Source organism: Adiantum capillus-veneris, chromosome 2 (assembly GCF_014529385.1).
Source record: "Adiantum capillus-veneris isolate H3 chromosome 2, ASM1452938v2, whole genome shotgun sequence".
In the NCBI taxonomy this organism is placed as follows: Eukaryota; Viridiplantae; Streptophyta; class Polypodiopsida; order Polypodiales; family Pteridaceae; genus Adiantum; species Adiantum capillus-veneris.
Genome location: NC_140932.1, coordinates 94440635 through 94449597, shown reverse-complemented (window position 1 = coordinate 94449597; position 8963 = coordinate 94440635).

The window sequence follows — 8963 nt, the reverse complement described above, 5'->3', positions numbered from 1 at the left end:
GTTATCTGTGATGCATTCCATACATCAATGGGTGAGCTTCTATACTCTAGCATTAAAAGAGAAGTGACTGAAAGGAAGGTATTCTTCTACGACTAATTTTACAATGCTCCTTGGCTTGTGCTTGGCTCTTACATGCTGTAATATCTTCCACTTCCTCCAAAGGAAATTCGAGAGTGCTTGGCTCTGACGTGCTGTAATATCTCCCACTTCCTCCAAAGGGAAGTCGAGATTGGCCAGTCCTTGCCTTTGAAGCCTCAAACTATTTCAAAGTAAACCTCCATGATGAAGAAATACAAAAGTTTTGAAGACCAAATGTTGCAAGTTGCGTGACATATGTCTCCATCTTCATACCCATGCATGTGTTTATTGACTATGCTTATCTGCAAGTCAAAGAAATGCCTTGATTTGTTAGATGATTCTTGGGATGTCCATTGTTTTGATGGCATCTTGTGTAAGGTGGACAAGACGTCTATTGTGTTTAAGTGCATGCTAGCTTCTTAGAACTTCATAGATTCCTTCCACTACATAACCTAGCATCGAGTGAATGGTGATTTGGTAGTTGTGGACCAAGATTTGTCTAATGACATTAATAATCCTTTGAGGATGCTTGAGGTGTGATGTGAACCTGACTTGGTGATAGTTCTCAACATTCAAGATAATGCCACACTACGATAGGTGCATGAGGAGTTGGAGAATAAGGTTGTTCTCAACCTCCCTTAAAATTTCTTTTCCTATGCAACATGCAAAAGGTAGTATGTTTTGCAAGTATACATTATTGTTGTGCTTATTCCTTCTCCGTTTTTCATTGTCACAATATTTTGGTTTAGTTTATATTTTGGAATAACTCCACCATTTAGGCCTTTAGAGAAAGGTGAAGAAGATATATGTGCAAAGATAAGAGATGACCGACTAATGGTAGTGCAACCCAACTCCTTATCCAAGAAGGACGCTCACACAAAGCACCATGATGCTTTGACCTTCAATTTTATTACAAAGTTGTAGACAATACTTTAATAATCATTATATATACATCAATGGAAAAAAAATTCTTGCAAATATATTCTAAACACAATTGTTTTTTCAATCATGAGTCAAATTGTTGTATATTTTATAGAATCATGTACATTGTATTGTCCAATTAATACATTGAGTTTTTAACTTTCATTTACAATACTTGGAGGGGTCCTTCCCAGGATTGATTATCTATAGTAGAATGTAAAGGCTCACTTTGGGGAGGTATAGAGAAAGAGCCAATAGTGACAAAAGGTGAGAGAATAGGTGGAGCAGCCTCAACATCATGAGTGACTAAGGGTGTTGGGTGATGTTGAAGAGACGATCGGGGTGTAGGCTAATGTGTAGGAGAGTGTGTAGGTGTAGAGTCATGAGGAAAAAAGGTGCATGGGAACCCCCTAAGGGTGTTGGTAGATGGGATAAGGGTTGAGAAGAGGATTGTGCAGTCACTTCCTCATCCTCCAAAAAAATGAATACAAAAAAAAAGACCAAAAGTAGACTAATTAGAAAGACAAGAAAAGGCTATTGCAAGCACTGACTGCATTGCTCGTGCCACCTCTTCATACCTCTAAGATGGAAGCCATGGTTGTGGCCAAAAAAATACATCGAGGGATCCATCGGGCCACGTCTCCATAAGGTTAATCATATTTTAGACCATTGTCACCTTGAAGACCTCAACAAGAGCATCATAATAATCTACCAAGTTCCTAGCATACAAAATGATTCCTTGCCCTCAATAACTATAAGAAAAGATTCTTTTCCACTCATTTCTTTGAAAAAAGAAGATTATACTTACACTTCTATGCTCCTTAGTATAAATGCACTCCAACAAGATCTCTACATTTGCAAGAACTCTCCATTCACAAGAATGCCCATCATCCTATTTTAGCACCTTGCAACTCAAAATTAGCATGTTGTCCTAGATTTTCTCTTAGGTCAACGCTTCTAGGGAAACCACAAGTTTTTGAATAGACCCATACGATAGGCACAAGATGATGATTGGTTGCATCAAAATTTCATAAAGTACAATTCCTTTGGACAGTCTTGTGAAACCCATGCGGACAATTTACAAGGTAGCAATGCTTGTGCTTAATGTTCAGTCCAACAAGGCTCCAATGAGAACTATTTCCACCAAAGAACAAATTTAGTTGTTATTCATAGTAGACACAATACGTAAAGAATGACAAAAAAACACAACACTTATTGCTCATTGTAAGCTAGAAGTAAAACCTTAATCGCGTCTATGTTAATGGATTGAAACCAATCAATGACATCGATCAGGGAGGCGGAATCCATGATGAGCACCATTGATAGTAGTACAGGTACTTTAGATTGAATATTCCATGAAAGGTTAGAGTTCAACATGCTACAAGTAGAAAAAATTTCGATCAGGAGACTACAAAACGCTAAATTAAAAACCAAGCTTTTCAAAACAAAATTTCACACATACCATAGACCAAAATTGATAATTTGGTTTGTGAGCTTCTTGGTACCATCTCATAATATGATAATCTCCTAAAGATGATACAAAATGCATCCCCACAAAAGAAGGGCAGTGTCAAAATGGGGACCAACGAAAGCGGCTTTCTCATTGGCCTCATCAATGTCAAAATGGGGACTAATGAAAGTGACTTTCTCATTGGCTTCATCTATGGCCTCTACTATCTCTGTGCCTCTTGATTCAGTGTAAGACTCTTAATTTGTTGGTTCTTGGCACCACTCCACATTCAAACATGTGTCATAAGTGTGTTGGGTGGTACTCACATCCATTACCTTTAATTTACTTATCGACGAGATGGTCAAAATTCCATCCATTTTCCTATCAAAAATTTTCACTAGCAGTAGGTTCTTGTCATACTTAAACCGCTAGAACTTTAGGGAATTGCATAAGAGTCACTCTATAAGGATGGGCTATTAGGACATAGCTATGTTGAAAAAGCTCAATTAAAAGTCTTTGATCGTCTTGTGTAGTCAATCCACTACGCTTCTGGTCCACCGGACATTGACGTTGGCTCTTTCGCAGATTTTGCACACAACTCTCTGAAAAGGGATCTTGGGGGGGATAGTAATAGAAATATGCCTCGGGAGTTTGCAAAGCTCAAGTATAACACTTTGGTTCTAATCATGCTTTTGACTCTACATATTTGCACATAAATTTGACAGATGTTTGCCTGTAACATGAGAAGAAGAAGGTTGGCTAGGTTGTGGGTACACCTTCCTCACTGTCTGCTTTGTGCGAGCCATAAGAAGCGCAATTTTTTGCAAAAAATAGTAATGTGGAATAAAAAGGAGAATAATTGACCAATACTAGAGTAGAAGCATGAAAGGCAACTTTGGAAGTGGAGGACAAAGATCTAACAACAATGGAATCTACAAAAATAGAGATGTTATATATACAGATAGACATCATCATCATTACAAATCATGGAATATTGAAAAGACATTGAATGCATTTATGAACTTTGATCATTATGGGGGATGTATTCTCTTGGGAAGTGTGCACCATTGTGCATGAAGGACATGTGGTAACATTTTCATACACCAGTATATCGTGGTTCAATGCGACTTGGTGAGGGTGCGTCCAAAATAACAATCAATCAATTGTCACACTACAATGCAATATAGAGGGATCTAGCCCAGGCTCTAATGAGATATCTAAGAACAAGCTCTTTCATTTCCTTTACCAAATTGACCTTAAAAAATGAGACCATGATATTAATCCAATCTTTAATCTTCTCATTGCAAGAGTAGGTTGCTTCTACATGACATTTTCTTGCAAATTTTCTTCACACCTACTTTGAGGATTCTCAATATTTCCATTTGAAGGACATCAATTCATACCATTTTAAGAAAGACATTTTCTATAGGCGTAGTCTCAAGCTATCAGTGTATTTGCATAGAAATGACATCAAATACCGTGTACATAATCAATAAATTTGTATGACGAAATACTATGACGGGTTCATGCTATTTTTTAATGTAAATATAAAGTACCACTAGGATACATCAGAGGAGCCCGGACTTCATTCACATGTGATGAGTTGGTGCCACCACCAAGTGGTGCTTTATGTGTATCGGAGTGTGTAAAGGTTTATAAAGGGAACTTTGACAGCAACAGATGTCCTTCCTATCCTCCCCATCAGTGATCATGACTTGAGAGAGGACTGTTGTCTCAATATAGTCACCCAAAATCTACAAGAGGAAGATAATATACTCAACCCTCTTGATGACAAGTATTTTTTTGTGGATGCCTATGTAATAGCAAGTGAGTTTGTTGAGCCAGCAGAGGCACTAACAATCGTATACAAACGTGTAGGCACATGTGCCACGGCTCTCCCAATAGTGGTGAAGTTTAGGGCGGTGCAAGAAAGACTTGGAATCACTAATTTGGAGAGGACTCCTCCATCAATGTCATTGGCACCCTCCTCATCTTCTACAATGACAAATAGCTCCCTTGATCTATGGAAAGATGCATTAGTCAAAGAAGATAAAACTCAAAAGGTATACCTCTATATAGACAATTATTTCTTTCTTGTTGGAAGTGTAAATATGAAGACTTTCATGTGTTTTTACCAACACTTGATTTAAATTCTTGTAGCTCGTTCTTTACGATGATAAGGTCCTTCCTCATCCTCGTGCACAAGGCAAGGAACCATGGGAAAGAATTCCTCACTTGGACAACACTTGGATGGATTGATCTATCCAAATTTTCTCTTCTTCCATTCCAACTTCTCTAAGAAAAAGGTTGCATTGAAGAAACTTCCAAGATATCTAAGAGGCATGGCTATTAGATGGAACACAAACAAGGTCATGCTGCTAAAGAAGCAAGCAATGGTTTCAATGTTTGGTGTTGCTTCCATTCCAACTTCTTTGGGAAAAAAGTTTTTCTTTATCTTTTTGCATTGAAGAAACTTCCAAGATATCTAAGAGGCTTCCAAATGGAAAATAGACAAGTTCATGTGGGGACGGTTATGGAGCGAGCTCAACGGAGCAAGCTTTTTTTTTTCATCCCACCACCACTACCTCCCATTGCCGCCCCTTAGCACCCATTGCCACCACCAACTTAGCCCACCACTGGTGGTTAGTGGTGCTAGCTTACTACCACCATGTGCCGGCCCTAATCCTATAACCATAGCCCATTGCTTCCCCTCCCTCCAGTGGAGTAGCCAAGAACCTCCTCCTCCTTGTGTGTGTGTGTGTGTGTGTGTGTGTGTGAGAGAGAGAGAGAGAGAGAGAGAGAAGAGAGACCCTAACCCCCCCCCCCTCTCTCTCTCGTCGACCCCTCCCCTCTCGCTTATCTCTCTCCATCCCTCATCTTTCTCTCCCCATACCCTCCCCTTCTCTCTCTCTCTCTCTCTCTCTCTCTCTCTCTCTCTCTCTCTCTCTCTCTCTCTCTCTCGTGTGTGTGCACACACACGCTAATGAAAAGAGGGAAATGGTATAACCTTTCTATCACCCAAGTGTGGTAGACTGGTTATGCCATTTCCCTATTGAATAACAGGTCTTGAGTTCAACTGCCGTATCTTTGAGGTCTTTTGGGATAGTTTTCTACAATGTTGAAATCCTCTTCTTCTCGGGTGTGTGTTAAATAAAAAGAGGAAAACAGTATAACCTTTCTATCACCCAAGTGTGGTAGATTGGTTATGTCATTTCCTTCTTGAATAACAAGTCTTGAGTTCAACTCCCATCGTAGAGGTCTCTTGGGATAGTTTCCTACGACGTTAAAAACCTCTTCTTCTTCTTCTTTCCCTTCCTCCATATCTTCCCTCTCTCTCTCTTTTCCTCCTCCTCCTCCTCTCTCTCTCTCTCTCTCTCTCTCTCTCTCTGTGTGACATGGATAGATTACCTCCTTTCCATGTGTTCACTAGACACACCCTCCTTGTCTCTCACACAGATCGAGATCACTCAGCTCATCAGAAAGGACTTGATTCAGTTAAACACTAGGAGGACATGAATACAGCCTATGGTTGTGCTTGGCACAAAGAGGGCTTTCTATAGAGAGCATCTCCATGAGCTTATAGAGGATGGTTTTGTGACCAGACCCGACTAAATGAACACTCATCTATCCCATGGATTACAATGGGTTATTGGACAGATGTGCACATCATCACATCAGTTAGAGATTGAGGCTGGCAGATCTAGAGGAGTACCAACAGAGGCTAGGGTTGAGAGAGAACGAGGTGTGTGTGTGGGGGAGAGAGAGAGAGAGAGAGAGAGAGAGAGAGAAAAGCAGGAGAGCAAAGAGAGAGAGAAGATATAGAGGAGAGGAAGGAGAGAGAGGGGGGAGGGGGGGGGGGGGGTGGAGGGGGGGGAAGAGAGAGAGAAGGGGGGGGGGGGGGGGGGGGGGGGGGGTTTACATGAACACTCATCTATCCCATGGATTATGATGTGTTATTGGACAGATGCGCACATCATCACATCAATTAGAGCATGAGGCTGGTAGATTTAGAGGAGTACCAACACAAGCTAGGGTTGAGAGAGAGCAAGGTGTGGCACAGAGAGAGAGAGAGAGAGAGAGAGAGAGAGAGAGAGGAAAAGAGAGAGGAGAGATGGGGGGGGGGGGGGGGGGGGGGGGGGGGGGGGGGGTGTTAGAAATTGTGAGAGGGAGAGGGGAGGGGGGGGATGCCTTCTTCTTTTTTTTTCTTTAAAAGAGGGAGAGAGTGGGGGGGAAAGGGGTGCCTTAGGGAAAAAAAGAAAAAAACCCCAAACCAAAGCAATATCGCTATTGCTTTGGCTTGGGTTTTTTTCCCTTTTTTTCCTAAGGCACCCCCTTCCCCCCTATTCTCTCCCTTTTTTTTAAAAAAAAAAAGGCATTCCCCCCCCTCCCATCTTTCTCTCTCTCTCTCTCTCTCTCTCTCTCTCCATATATTCCCTCTCTCTCTTTGCCTCTTGCTCTCTCTGTCTAAAGTTGTTGAGAGCTTTAAGTACCTTGGCCTTGAGGTTCCATCCAATCATAAGTGGCATGAATGTGCTATGCGTTGTTTGGAAGCGGGAAACAGAGCATATTATGCATTTGAGAACATGTGTAATGCGGGAAACATCAAGTGTTGGGTTCTCAAGAAGTATCTTGTTGATGCATTGGTGACACCGGTTCTTCTTTATGGAGTTGAAGTGTGGGGCGGGAGCATCTCAAAGTCTACTTGGAAAGAGTTTGAGAATGTCCAAAAGCGTTTTCTTACAAACTTTCTCCAAGTTAAGACACAAACACCATATATGCTCCTACTTCTTGAGTCGGGATCTCTTCCAATTGAGGTTATGGCATGGAAAGGGTTGTGGAGTACATGATAAAGATGCGTCAAAACCCTCACATCGACTTCCTACAATTGCATGGGAAGCAAGCAAAAAGTTCAAAAGACGCATAAAAGCAAGATCTTGAGCACGGGATGGATGCAAGACATAAAGAAGTGGTTTGGAGATGGGATGCATTACACTTGCTACATGATGCTTCAATTGACTCTCAAGTGAATGAAGCTTTTCTACAACGCCAATGTATTACGGCTTGGGAGAAATCCGGTGGGTCACGCTTCATACATTACACCACCTATACTGCCCCCAACTACAAAACCATGTTCTTCGCTGAGAGAGGAAACCGTACTCACACTTACATGCTTGAGCCTATTCCCTTGTCCGCGAACGCACTATCACAGCAATTCGGCTTAGCTCCCATTTCCTTCGATGCGAGATAGGGCATTGGGGCAATGGAGAAGAGTCAAATCGATTGTGCACATTATGCTCACTGCAAGTTCGAGAGTCTGAGTACCACACACTACTAGAGTGCTCAGCTTTTGATCACATCCGAACTTGCTTCTCTCACATTTTCAGCCATAACTTAGACCTACACACTTTCCTCTCCCAGCCAAAGTGTGGGCTCTCCATTGCGACTCTCATCACTACGATTTTGGAGCATCGAGAGTCACTCATCAGCCATACACATACTACATCACATGTAACTTTGGTCCCATAGGTCATATTTGACCTCCGAGGACGATAATAAAATCTATCTATCTATCTATCTCTCTATCTCTCTCTCTCTCTCTCTCTCTCTCTCTCTCTCTCTCTCTCTCTCTCTCTCTCTCTCTCTGTGTGTGTGTGTGTGTGTGTGTGTGTGTGTGTGTGTGTGTGTGTGTGTGTGTGTGTGACATGGATAGATTACCCCCTTTCCATGTGTTCACTGGACACACCCTCCTTGTCTCTCACACGGACTGAGATCACTCGGCTCATCAGAGAGGACTTGATTCAGTTAGACACTAGGAGGCCATGGATACAGCTTATGGTTGTGCTTGGCACAAAGAGGGCTTTCTACAGAGAGAATCTCCTTGAGCTTACAGAGGATGGTTTTGTGACCATACCCGGCTAAATGAACATTCATCTATCCCATGGATTACGATGTGTTATTGGAAAAATGTGCACATCATCGCATCGGTTAGAGATTGAGGCTGGCAGATCTAGAGGAGTGTACCAACAGAGGCTAGGGTTGAGAGAGAGAGAGAGAGAGAGAGAGAGAGAGAGAGAGAGAGAGAAGAGAGAGAGACCCCCCCCCCCCCCCCCCCCCCCCCCCCCCCCCCCCCCCCCCCCCCCCCCCCCCCCCCCCCCCCCCCACCCCCCCCCCCCCCCCCCCCCCCCCCCCCCCCCCCCCCCCCCCCCCCCCTCCCCCCCCCCCCCCCCCCCCCCCCACTCTCTCCTCTTTTAAAGAAAATTAAAAAAAAAGGCATCCCCCCCCTCCCCTCTCTCCCTCTCACAATTTCTAACCCCCCCCCCCCCCATCTCTCTCTCTCTCTCTCTCTCTCTCTCTCTCTCTCTACACCACACCTTGCTCTCTCTCAACCCTAGCTTGTGTTGGTACTCCTTTAAATCTGCCAGCCTCAATCTCTAATTGATGTGATGATGTGCACATTTGTCCAATAACACATCGTAATCCATGGGATAGAAAGACAAAGGAGGGTGCGTCTAGT